The sequence below is a fragment of the Ambystoma mexicanum genome, chromosome 4q (genome assembly GCF_040938575.1).
Source record: "Ambystoma mexicanum isolate Mex_15411 chromosome 4q, UKY_AmexF1_1, whole genome shotgun sequence".
Lineage (NCBI taxonomy): Eukaryota > Metazoa > Chordata > Amphibia > Caudata > Ambystomatidae > Ambystoma > Ambystoma mexicanum.
Window position 1 is genome coordinate 175,283,406 of NC_090928.1, and position 13,620 is coordinate 175,297,025.

Here is a 13,620-nt window from a genome sequence, read left to right on the forward strand (position 1 = left end):
ATCAGTCTCAGAAGGTTCCATAGCGCCTGGGTGGGAATTTGTAGGAAGGCTTCGCGTTCTGTAACGCTCACCTGACTCCCACGGAGGCGCTGGTCTAGTCTGGGTTGCTGTGGCCTCTTCGAGCGTGATGCGCAGAACTCGGAGCACCGACTGAACAGGACCCTCAAATCTTGCTTGTCTGGCCCGTAGGAATATCCTTCTGCAGATGAGAAAGGGGATAAACAGTCTGCAGAATAGTATGCTTGCTCTCCCGTTCCCCCCTTCGTTCTTCTCTAACTTCCTCCGAAATCCCCGGTTGAAGCTCACCTTATGGTTTGAAAGGATGAACTCTGCATCCTGCTTCTGGTGCAGGGGCGCGTGTTTGTCCAGTTACTTCACTGTTTTCAGAATGGCGCTGGCAAAATCCACTTGACTTTTCCGAGCGGAACGCCGTAAGTATGAAGATTACAAAAGTTCAAGTGTTGAGCCTCCTTTTCTGTTGCCTTCCTAACCTGTGATCTGTCCTTTATTTCAGGTGCAGAATGAAGGCAATGCATTGAGGGATTGAATTGCCGATGGTAAACTCAGGTGAGTTAGCGATGGGGGCGATCCCTCTTAATGTCTTTATATTCCTCCAGTAATGTCTTTTTTCCTTTCCCCATAGGGGCCGGGGTGCGGTACCTGCCAACGAAGCGGCACCGACCGAAATGAGGAATGGTCCACCAACAGAAGACTGGTAAGTGTTATGGCGGAAAATTAGGCTTTCCTCATATGTTCCTTCTGCTCACCTTTTGTCTCTTCTTCTCTCCCCTAGGCGCAGAGATGTGGCGACCGGTGCAGACAGTCGCAGTGGAGCCAGAAGAACTCCCGGGGAGAGGTAAGTGAAGCGCGGCGCTGCAGCGAGCAACGCGGTGCTTTTAAATGAAAGTCTTTTCTCAGGAACGCTGGCATGAAGGTTCCGGATGCTGGTAAGAAGTTTGATAAAATTCTTGGTTTTCACCTTTCTCTTCTCTTCTTTCCTTACAGATGTTCCAGGATCGAGGCGGCCGTGGCTGGAGACCAGATGCAGAAGCAGACACAGTGAGCGTTCAGCTGCTTGGATGCAGAACAACGCAAAGCGTGAGCTACTGTCTGGGCGTGGCTTAAATAGCCCCCAAAGTAGTTCCAGGTAAGTATCCTTCCCCAGCCACGCCCGAGTGGCAAAATAGTCCCGATGAAAAAATAGTCCCTTTCAGGTCTCAGGGAGGCCTGAATCTAGCAGCATGGTCTGCATCAGGTAAGTGCACAAAACACCTTCCTTTATGAGCCTGGCGCCTATGGCGCCAGGACTGATGTCCAACATGAGCCTGGCGCCAACGGCACCAGGACATAGTCCAAAGAGCCCCTATAAGGGGCTGCTGGGCTTTTACCTGGGGGCATGATGCCTGCTCCCGGGGGTGCTGGGCCTGGCCTGGTGCTCCGGGGTAGGCATCATGACAGCACTCCCCCCAAGGCCCCTCCCAAGATCGTTCCCTCTGGAGGTTTCGGTTTGTTTGGGAAATTCCGATGGAACCTTTTTACCAGCGGAGGTGCATGTACATGGTCGCTGGGTTCCCAAGACCTTTCCTGAGGCCCGTACCCTTTCCAATCAATTAGATAGAAAAGTTTTGATTTTGAGATCTTAGAATCCAAAATGTTCTTCACCTCGAATTCAGGCTCCCCATCTATCTGGATTGGTTCTAGTGGCTTTATTTATCTGGTTCCTGGTTGCACTGGTTTCAAAAGTGACACATGAAAAACGGGGTGAATCCGCATGTTAGCTGGTAGATCAAGCTTGACTGCCACTGGGTTAACTATAGCTTTGATAGAGTAAGCGCCCAAATACCTTGGATTAAAAGTTCGAGGTCCCTTGAGCAATAAGTGTTTGGTAGCCAACCATACTTGATCCCCTATTTGGTATGGAGGCGCCTCACTCCGATGCAGATCTGCATTCTTTTTGTATTTCCCTTGCGCTTTTTGCAAATGTGCAGTTGCATCCTTGAAGGCTTGATTTATCGTGGAATGCAAATGGTCCACTGCGGGCATTTCAAGGCTCAGAGGTGAGTCCAGGTCTGAAGTACGAGGGTGATGTCCATATAAGGTATAAAAGGGGCTTTGTCCAGTTCCACAGTGTACCGAGTTATTGTATGCATATTCGGCCACCCATAAAATATCCTTCCAATTACCATCCGATCGGTGCAACATACATCGTAGGTATTGTTCAAGGGTCTGGTTCGTTCTCTCCGTCTGACCATCGATCTGTGGGTGGTGGCTGATTGAGAGTCTTACGTCGATTTGTGCCAGTTGACAACACTTTCTCCAAAAACGAGAAATAAAATGGCTTCCCCGGTCGGAGACTAGTATGGACGGGAATCCATGTAAACGGATGATATTTTCGAGGAATTCCTTGGCTAGGACAGAAGCTGAAGGTAATCCTTTCAACGGAATAAAATGGGCCATCTTGGAAAATAAATCCACCACAACCAGAATAGTATTGTATCCATTACAAGGGGGCAGGTCCGTGCTAAAATCTAGTGACAAGGTGTGCCAAGGTGCTGGTGGAATGTCTAAAGGCTGAAGAAGACCGGCGGGTTTTGTCTTTTGGCCTTTGTTTTGGGCGCAAACTCCACAGGACATCACGAAAGATTTAATATCTTTTCGCCAGGAAGGCCATCAGAATTGTCGTTTAATTTTTTACTCAGTTTTGGCAATGCCAGGATGTCCTTCCATTAGGGTATCATGATGACGGGAAATAACCAGTTCTTGCAATTCCTTTTCTGGCAGAAATAAGCGTCCTTGGAAGTAAGGTTGACCGAAAAGTAAGACCCCCTTTGGATCCAATCCTGCAAGGCTGTAGAGTCCAGGAGTTGTTTTACCCGTGCTTGAATGTCTTCAAGGGTTTGTAAAGAGGTTATCCCTAAAATTCTTTGTTCGGGAATTGTCGGCACAGGTTCTGAGTTTATGTCTATTCCTCCCATTCCTATTCGAGATAGCGCGTCCGCTTTGCCATTCTTACAGCCGGGGCGGTAAGTGATTACAAAATCGAACTCAGCAAAGAACAAAGCCCATCGGAGCTGACGTGACGATTGAGCCTTGGCAGTTTTTAAATATTGTAAGTTTCGGTGATCAGTGATCACGTTGATGGTATGCCTGGCGCCAAGAAGATAATGCCACCAAGCCTTAAAGGCGGACTTAATGGCTAATAATTCCTTGTCGGTGATTGCATAATTTACCTCAGGCGGCGAGAACTTTCTGGACCAAAATGCTACGGGGTGCAGTTGGTTGGTTTCAGGGTCTCTCTGAGACAGGACAGCTCCCATGGCTAAGCTGGACGCGTCGGTTTCCACTATATAAGGGAGATCGGGACACGGGTACTTCAAAATAGGTGCGGACGTGAATTTAGCTTTCAATTCCTGAAAGGCCTGTTTGGCTTCCTTGGTCCATTCGAAGCGTTTATTTTTTCGCAAGAGTGCAGTGATGGGTTGTACCACACGTGAAAATTCCGGGACAAATCTGCGATAAAAATTAGCAAAACCAAGCATGCTTTGGACACCTTTCACCGAACTAGTTGATGCCCATTTGAGGATGGCATCCACTTTTCGTGAGTCCATTCGGACCCCTTTAGGTGTCAGTATGAATCCAAGAAACTCAACCGCGGTGGTATGGAAAACACACTTTTTCAGCTTTGCAAACAGTTTGTGCTGGCGCAATTTCTCAAAGACAGCCCTGACATGCTTTCTGTGATCAGATTCCGAAGAGGAGTACACAAGAATGTCATCGATATATACGACAACACAAACATTGATGAGTTCCCGAAGGACATCATTCATGAAGAATTGGAAGGCAGCAGGCACGTTGCACAACCCGAAAGGCATCACCTGGTATTCGAATAATCCATATTTTGTACGGAAGGCCGTTTTCCATTCGTCGCCTTCTTTTACTCGCACCAGATGATAAGCCCCCCGAGATCTAACTTGGTGTATACGCAAGCGTCCTTCACCTGGTCAAGGAGTTCAGGGATCAGAGGCAGAGGGTAACGGTTTTTAACAGTTATCTGGTTCAATGCGCAGTAGTCGATACAAGTTCTAAGGTCGCCTTCTTTTTTGGGCACGAAGAACAAAGCAGAGGATGCCGGAGACTTTGACGGGCGAATGAAACCATTGGCTAGGTATTGATCTAAATATTGTCTCAAATGCAGATTCTCAGGTTCAGTAAGGGCATAAATCCTGCTACAAGGGGGTTGTGCACCGGGCACCAGATCGATTTGGCAATCGTACGATCTGTGGGGAGGTAACGTGTTGGCCTGTTCCTTTTAGAAGACGTCCTGAAAGTCTTGGTATTCCGAAGGTAGTTGCATGGAGACAGAGGTTACAGACGCTAGACTAATCTTCAGATTTTCTGGGTAGCAGGTTTGTGCACAATCCGGGAAGGTTATTCTCTTTGCTCGCCAATCAATTCGAGGATTATGTGTCTCTAACCAAGGGATTCCGAGAATAACCTGAAACTGTGGAGCCTTGATTACATCAAACACAACTACCTCCCAATGGCCGTCTGGACCTATAAGTGTCACCTCAGCAGTGGAATGTGTTACCGGTCCAGAGGCAATTTCGGTTCCATCGACTGTGGTGATGACATCTTTGCTGGTTTTAGGACGCAGAGGGAGGTTAATCCTAGAGACCAATTCACGATCCACATAATTTCCTATAGCCCCACTATCGATGTATGCCTTTATTGCATGCAACCGCTTAGGCTGTTTCGGATCTACGAGGACCATTGGCACAATGAAATGCGAGGTCTGAGAGTTAGTTTTCAAGCTTGGCAAGCGGACCCCTATGCTTGTTGGGCGTGGTCGTTTCCCGAAACAGAGTCTTCATGGTTTTTATCAGCGGCTCCTACCACCTTCTTGGGCGGTTTTGCCGGGCAATCTCGTAGAAAGTGTCCAGAGGACCCACAATAAAGACATAATTGCATCTGCCGTCTTCTTTCACGTTCTTTTTGAGTTAAAGGTCCTTTAACCCCTCCGATTTGCATAGGCTCAGAGACATCAGCACCCTTGGGGTTAGCGTGGGTCTTGACCACCACCCGGGTCTCAAACTTGGACCGATCTGCTTTTCTGTTTTGAAGTCTGTGATCCAATTGGACCACTAAGTCTATATATTCTGTGCATTTTTGGGGCAGATTTACAACTTGGGTCAGGACATCTTTAAGTTCTCCGCGTAGACCTCGATAAAATAACGTGATTCTTTTATCCTCTGGCCACCCAGTTTCCACAATTAGTCTATTAAAGATTGCAATGTAGGATAGGAGGTCCTGATTGCCCTGTCGCAGGGATAGGAGTTCGTCATCCAGAGCCTGCCCCTGAGAGTGTCGAGCAAATAACATTTCCATGCTTGCTTGAAATCCTTGAAAATCACGGAGAATCGGGTCACCTTGAGTAACCAGTGGAACTGACCAATCGGCAGCACAGCCGCTGAGATATGACAATACAAAGGCTACCTTGGTCTGGTCATTAGGGAAGGCCCCAGGTCTGCATAGGAAGTGCAAACGACACTGATTCATGAATACGGCGAATCGTTTGGGGTCCCCAGCAAAGCGTTCGGGTCGGGCCAGCGGCATGTTTCCAGGTAGATTAATCTGCACAGGGTTACTGGGAACCACAGGAGCGGGGTTCCCCCCGGAACTGGGTAGAGGAGTGTGTCCAGCTTGACCTTGCAAAAACTGTCTAGCCAGGTCATCAGTTCTTTCCTTTGATACAATCACTTCCCTCCTGAGAGCATTAGTCTCTTGACGAGCGGCGTGTACTTCGACCCGACTGATCAGTCTCAGAAGGTTCCATAGCGCCTGGGTGGGAATTTGTAGGAAGGCTTCGCATTCTGTAACGCTCACCTGACTCCCACGGAGGCGCTGGTCTAGTCTGGGTTGCTGTGGCCTCTTCGAGCGTGATGCGCAGAACTCGGAGCACCGACTGAACAGGACCCTCAAATCTTGCTTGTCTGGCCCGTAGGAATATCCTTCTGCAGATGAGAAAGGGGATAAACAGTCTGCAGAATAGTATGCTTGCTCCCCCCATCCCCCCTTCGTTCTTCTCTAACTTCCTCCGAAATCCCCAGTTGAAGCTCACCTTATGGTTTGAAAGGATGAACTCTGCATCCTGCTTCTGGTGCAGGGGCGCGTGTTTGTCCAGTTACTTCACTGTTTTCAGAATGGCGCTGGCAAAATCCACTTGACTTTTCCGAGCGGAACGCCGTAAGTATGAAGATTACAAAAGTTCAAGTGTTGAGCCTCCTTTTCTGTTGCCTTCCTAACCTGTGATCTGTCCTTTATTTCAGGTGCAGAATGAAGGCAATGCGTTGAGGGATTGAATTGCCGATGGTAAACTCAGGTGAGTTAGCGATGGGGGCGATCCCTCTTAATGTCTTTATATTCCTCCAGTAATGTCTTTTGTCCTTTCCCCATAGGGGCCGGGGTGCGGTACCTGCCAACGAAGCGGCACCGACCGAAATGAGGAATGGTCCACCAACAGAAGACTGGTAAGTGTTATGGCGGAAAATTAGGCTTTCCTCATATGTTCCTTCTGCTCACCTTTTGTCTCTTCTTCTCTCCCCTAGGCGCAGAGATGTGGCGACCGGTGCAGACAGTCGCAGTGGAGCCAGAAGAACTCCCGAGGAGAGGTAAGTGAAGCGCGGCGCTGCAGCGAGCAACGCAGTGCTTTTAAATGAAAGTCTTTTCTCAGGAACGCTGGCATGAAGGTTCCGGATGCTGGTAAGAAGTTTGATAAAATTCTTGGTTTTCACCTTTCTCTTCTCTTCTTTCCTTACAGATGTTCCATGATCGAGGCGGGCGTGGCTGGAGACCAGATGCAGAAGCAGACACGGTGAGCGTTCAGCTGCTTGAATGCAGAACAACGCCAAGCGTGAGCTACTGTCTGGGCGTGGCTTAAATAGCCCCCAAAGTAGTTCCAGGTAAGTATCCTTCCCCAGCCACGCCCGAGTGGCAAAATAGTCCCGATGAAAAAATAGTCCCTTTCAGGTCTCAGGGAGGCCTGAATCTTGCAGCATGGTCTGCATCAGGTAAGTGCACAAAACACCTTCCTTTATGAGCCTGGCGCCAACAGCGCCAGGACATAGTCCAAAGAGCCCCTATAAGGGGCCGCTGGGCTTTTACCCGGGGGCATGATGCCTGCTCCCGGGGGTGCTGGGCCTGGCCTGGTGCTCCGGGGTAGGCATCATGACAGTGTGATGGTTGAGTGGATTTTGTATCCCCTACGCATCCTAGTACCGCTGCAGGAGTCAATGTGTCACACAGTACAAGTAAAGAAAACCTTCTGGGGAATTCTACTCATGTCCTCACATGACAAAGCTATTATGGATGTGTCAAGGGAGCACTCTATACAGTTCATTGTTGACATGAAGCTCATGGAAAGTGTCGTATTATGTGGCACTGGTCCGTTTAAGTACTGGTAAGAAAAGAATCAGATCTGGCCCAATATTTTCAGATTACCTTGTAAGATTTTGAGCTGCCTACCAACCAGTGATTATTGCAAGCTGATTTTTAGCAGAGCTGGAAATAATCATTTCTGAAAAACGTGCTTGACTGAGTGATGAAAATACTTTGCACCTTTCCTTCATGAAAAGCAAATTAAAGAATAAGAATGTCCTCCAACCATTGCTGCCTAGGAACATGAGAGATAATGATTCCATGTTGGAAGGCCTGGGCCCTTATGTGCACAAACTGTATTTGAGGGGGAATATGATCATCATTAGCAATTGCAAAGGCTGATGGTAACTAAGAAATCATATTTCTATCTGAGAAATATTGAGAGAGTCTGGTACCAGAGCCATCCCATGGGACCATTAGTTTGAATCAGGTCATGGCATTGATCTGGGCTTGAAACTGGATTGAGCCCAGCTTGGGCCTGCAAAATCAGCTAACCCTCATAGACTGTTTATGCTGAGCTAGTAGTAGTGCACGAAAATGCCATGGAACCAGTTCCTTCCCAGTGGTTGAATCTGTGGAGTTGGGGCTGTTCTTTTTTTATATGGTGTGCATCCATGCCCTAGGGTAAAGGGACCACTGGGCCCATCAAGTAAGTTTCAGATTCCCTGCCGATGGCCAAATGGCATCCTCCTGGCAAAGTGGACACAGGGTATGGCTGCTAGCTATGGTCAGTTGCCACATTGTGGGGCATGGGAATTCCTAAAACATAAACAGATTTATTTCTCTTAGCGCCCATTTGATGTTGTGGGTAACGTATTAACTGGGCATGACAGTAGCAACATATGGTGGTGTTGGGGTGCCTGTGACATTGTCAAAACCTTCCAGTGGGAAAGTGGCCCCTGCGTAGGACCACAGATCGTGCTCAATTGGAAAGCCGGGTGGTATTGAGTGCCTGGGACATGACCTGGAGCCATGCCCTGGCAAAGTGGACATTGGGTATTGTCATGGTCTATGCCCTGCGGGCACTTTGAATTATATGGGCGATCCCAGGGCATAGCCAACAGCCATTCCATGAGCAAAGTGTCCACTTTGTATGGTCGCAGGCCTGAACCAGTGGTCACACAGGGTTGATTGGCAGTAACCAGTGCTTGACTCAGAAAATGAGTCCACTGGGCATGGCTGCTGGCCTCATTAGATGGCAAGGGAGTGGCTGAGATATGACTGAAAGACTTGGCTTAGATAATTTGGGCGCTGGGCATGGCCACTGGCTGTGGGCAGTGGGCAAATCATGTTGGCTGGATGTGATAGGTATGGCTCTATGTCATATCCCAGATAGAATGGCCAACAGCCATAGCACTAAGCTATGTTTGGTCTATCAGGTGGCTTGGCGGTGCTAAAGCAATTGCCAGCTATCTCTGAAGAAGTGGAATTGGGGGTTGATTGCATGCAACGTGCAGCCGTTACATCAGATGTCATGGAAGGTACAGGAATGTTGGCCACTGGGTGGGACCACAGTCCATGCCCTGTGGGTACAATATGTGGAATGGAGATGCCTCCAGCAGTGCTGAATACTATGCCCCAGACAAACTGTTGGTCATTGCTCCGGGTCATGCCTCGTAGACACATTGGATCACATATGAGGCATGCCCATATTCCATGCTCCTGGCAAAGTCACCATTGGGCATGGATGCAGGTCAGGCATAGTAGGAGCATTGAATGGCTTGGGGGGGGCACAGAATATGGCAGACAGCCCTGAGACAGTGAGCCTTTCCAGAAGAGTATCGACTGTAGCCTTGTCAAGAACTTAAGGTGACTTTGGTCATGCCACGGGCCTAATGAACATCCCCACAGAGCCCGCCGTGCTTGCAGCCATGCACAGCTTTTACTGTGCCCAGTGCTGCAGGTACACATGTTCTCCATTTGTTGCCCAGCAGTCACTGTGACAAATGCAATTTTTTGTTTCCCCTTGCTACAGACACATTTATCTTCCCTATAATGGTTCTTGTGCCTGGACAGAAGATATGGCCAACACTGCCAGTCACTTTTCAGTGGACATTCCTTTCAGCCATGCCCCGGGCCTGGTGAACCTCCCTACAGTGGCCAATGAGCATGGCTTGCAGCCCTTCTTTGTGGTCACTCTGACCGGTCATGGCCATTGACTATACCATGCGCACAGCGTCTATCCCTAGACAGACCGCTCTGCATGGTATCAGGTAATATTATCCCCATATGTATGGTCGCCGTAAATAATATCGCCGGGAAAAGGTTGCAGCGATATTATATGTGTGACCATATATATGGGGACAGGGGCAAAAAAAAAAATGTAAAAAAAAAGTTTGGGGGTTGCAGGGGTGTCCCCCGCATGTTCCATGCAATAATGTCGCCACAAAAAAATGCCATTGTTCGGCAAGATTTTTGCATGGCGAGATTTTTGTGGCGACATTATTACATGGAACCCTCTGCATGCACAACAGTCACAGTGATTGTGGCACAGCCTTTCACCATGCGCCAGGCATAGGTAGTTTACATTTGCTACATGCTGGACATGGTGTATGGTCATGAGTAGGAGTTCTTGTGCCCAGGGCATGGCACTATGTCTTCCAGAGAGCACAACCGTCTTCTCTTCAATGTTGATGGGAATGGTGTTAAGCCTTTCCAAGCTGTTAAGGAGAATTCTCTGTTTAGGCTGAATTTCCTAACCTAGTGAGTCCCCCAGCAGCTTTGCTGGATTTCTGGAGTTTGTTTTTTCCATCCTGCCAAGAGTGAGACTCTTTTTCTCCCACTCTTGGACATGAATGTGTGTAATTCCTTTGAATGTCAATGTGTTCTATGGGCTATGGGGTCTTTTACTCCATAGGGTCTCATATGTTTTGCTATGTATGTTACACCGCATCCTACGTGCCGTAACCCTGGGGCGTCCTAGCGGACCTCCACCATAGACTCCATACCCGGGGACTGACTACTGTCTCCCCGGGCATGTAAAGTCACCATTGGCTTTACTAAACATACATTTACTAACAGAACTAGTACAAACCATCCTATTGTGGACGTACTAGTAGGGGTAATTTGATTACTCCTAGATCTGTTATTCGAGGGGGCACTGTCCCGTCCCCCCTCGTCGAAGTTTGGCTGGTGGCAGTGGAAACTACTTGTTATGTTCGACCCCGAACATAACCCTATGGGATTCTTCCCATTGTTGGAGATTGATACTTTTCCTCGTTAATCTCTAACGTACCACCGGTCTACTTATCTTAAATAAGTTTACCGGATGGTATTTTCTGCCAGAACTCGGTTTTTAAAATAGCGTCTGTGTTCGTCTCTGTGACTCCTAAACCAAAGGTTGAGCCCTTTGTTCCACTTTTGGCGGGCCTCTGTACAGAGACCCTCCAAAGTGGTGCCATTCTGTCTGGGTTACCACAGGCGTGTGGGAGGGGGTTTAGGCACCCTGGACCGAGTTGCCTTGCCAACCCCGGTTGCACTCTGGTGTGATTGGCCCAAGTGGTGAGCCTCCCCGCTCACCACTTAGCATGTGTTGATTGACAGCTAGGCTGAATGAATGGGGGTTTTCTGCATAAAAGCAGGGCTTTTGGGACTGGATCTTCAGAAGTCGCCACAGGACCTAAGAATCCGACGAGGGTAAAGCTGAGCCGACCTGCAACGACGACACCTCCAGTGGAGCCCTGCTGAACCAACTCACCACTTCCCGACGACAGAGGAGATCTCCCTGCCGGAGAGTCTCTTCCCCTGACTGGTCGGAACAACCAGTCCCCTTGCTTTTTCTTCGCTCCAGGACGCAGTGGTCGAATTGCCCGTGCAGAGCACCCCGGCAACCGGATAGCCACTACCCCTGTCCCGCGACCAAAAGGTGGTGCCTTGTGACGGAGCACTCCGCGGCTGGTCTCTTCCCTGGTGGTGCTCCGGACTTCACTTTTCTTCGACGACGAGATCATCTCTACTCTTGGCAAAGACCCGACGTGCATCCACCACCAGGAACAACTGTCTCTCCACTAACAAGGTACCGTGTCCGCCTGGCTTCCCTTTCTGCCGGATCGAGTGAGGTGTCTTAATCCTCGCCTTTCCTTTGGGTCGCCTCCAAGCTTTCTTTAGCGTGTTGTTCTGAACTGGTCCAACCTTCCGATAACAATTTGCTACAAAGACTCGAATGCATTTCCACTAAGAGACTTTTTGGGACATATCGCCTCGCCTCTCTCCGAGTGCGCCTGGCCTCTGAACTGTAGGATCTATCGTGGTTCTTGTCTTCTTGCCTTGCATTTTCCCGTGAAGTATTGAACTGTGTTGATTTCGTAACCTGCTTATTTTTCTCTCCCGTCCTAACCAATACTAGAGTACCATCTGGGTTGAAGCATACACCTCTGTCTGCAAATAAGTGATGCTGGTAGAACCTAGACTTGTCAAACTATTGTTAGGGGGATTGATCTGTTTCCTTCATATAGTAATTTTAATTGAAGTGTTTGCCGTAATAGTGCCAGAGTGTTTTATATAGATGTGTTGTTGTAAATAAATACCTTTATATCTTTACACCGAAGCCTTGTTGCGTGTTTGCTTTTCTTACTGTGTGGAATTGCCCTATATTGTATACTCCACATACTGCCTAACTCTTCTTGAGGGAAGTCTGACTGCTCAGCCACAGCTACCAAGTGAATCTGTGTGGTACAGACTGCTACCAAGTGGGTTTACTGCCAAACACCTGTAGTCCTAAATCTTTTGCAGTGGTCCCAGAGGGAACTGCACAGGTTTCCGCCTAACACAAGCCATCGTGATGCTAACTGTGCTTGGCATTAGTGTGATTTGTTTGAAAAGAGACATACACTGCACCCTAGGGTATGCACTCCCCAAAATGTCAAAGACGTACATCAGAGAGGTGGAATATGCCACTTTCAAAATAAAACAATGCCACATTTGGCAGTGGATCAGAGAATGTGACACCCCGATCCATGAATACGACGCCGCAGTGTTGTGACCTTAGGCGGGACACGGGCATGCCCCAGAGAGGTGGAATCTGGTATTTGCCAAATGAAGACAGATACTTATCGACGCAGTTTGCAGACCTGGGGGCTTGTCTCCGCTAATTCATAGGGTAGGATATACGCATATTGCATGTCAAGGCGAACTTACAGACAGGAACATTTAGCAACTTTCAATATCCTTTGGAAGGTTTCATGAAGTTCCATCTAGTGGGTGCAAAGCTATACCGAGGAGGCCCAAATAAATCGTGACCAAACAGCCATGCCTCCTATGAATGGAACTGCACGATGAAACTGGCGATAAAAGGTACATTGTATAATGTTGAAACCATTAGGCACGTCTGGTCCAATTTATAAGGGGTGGGGTTCTAAAAAAGCATATATATCCAATTTTGAACATGTTTGGAAAGTTTGTGGAAGCTCCATTTATGGGGGGAACTAAAATGCACAAAGGCACTGCAGAGTGTTCCAGTGGGGTTCAGGCTGTGGTCACAGGACATTTCCAGCGGCCACTGCAGGAGAGATTGGGTGTGTCCAGGGAAGAATAACTCCTTGGCCAGGCTACAGGCCACCCCGATTAGCCTACGCAGCAAGGTTTTTTGTGCCAAGTACATGGCCCAATACCATGCCCTAGGTGCACTACCATGGCCAGCTGTAGTACCAGGTGGGTAAATATATATATGGGCACGGAAGAAGCCCATGCTTTGGCACAGTGACTGCCAGGCATGATATGATATATGATATGATATTTTATTTGTATCGCGCTCGTACACAAGTGTTTCAGAGCACGACAATGCAAGGGAGGGGAAACAGGGGAGAACTAAACAACGATCTTACTAGGCCCAGTGACATTGAGAACGTGCAAGTGCATGGGAGAGGGGGAGAGGAAAAGTGCATGGAAGGGGGAGAGTGGAAAGTGCAGAGCGGAAAGTGCAGAGCAGAGGAGAACAGATAAATAATAATAAATACAAATAAATAGATAATGAAGCAATAAACAGGGGTAGTGCGGTCAGCAAGTTGCAAGATCTGTGTTTACGGCAGCAGAACTGGGTAAGTCTGATAAGTGCAAAAAAGAAGAAAATGGGGCATGGGGGCCTGTAGGGCATACCCAGTGGCCACCGGATGGAGGATCATTTTGCCTGACACTGAAGGGAGGTCTGCAGTGTCTGGAGCAATAGGTCATTTTTTGGGTACAATGGGC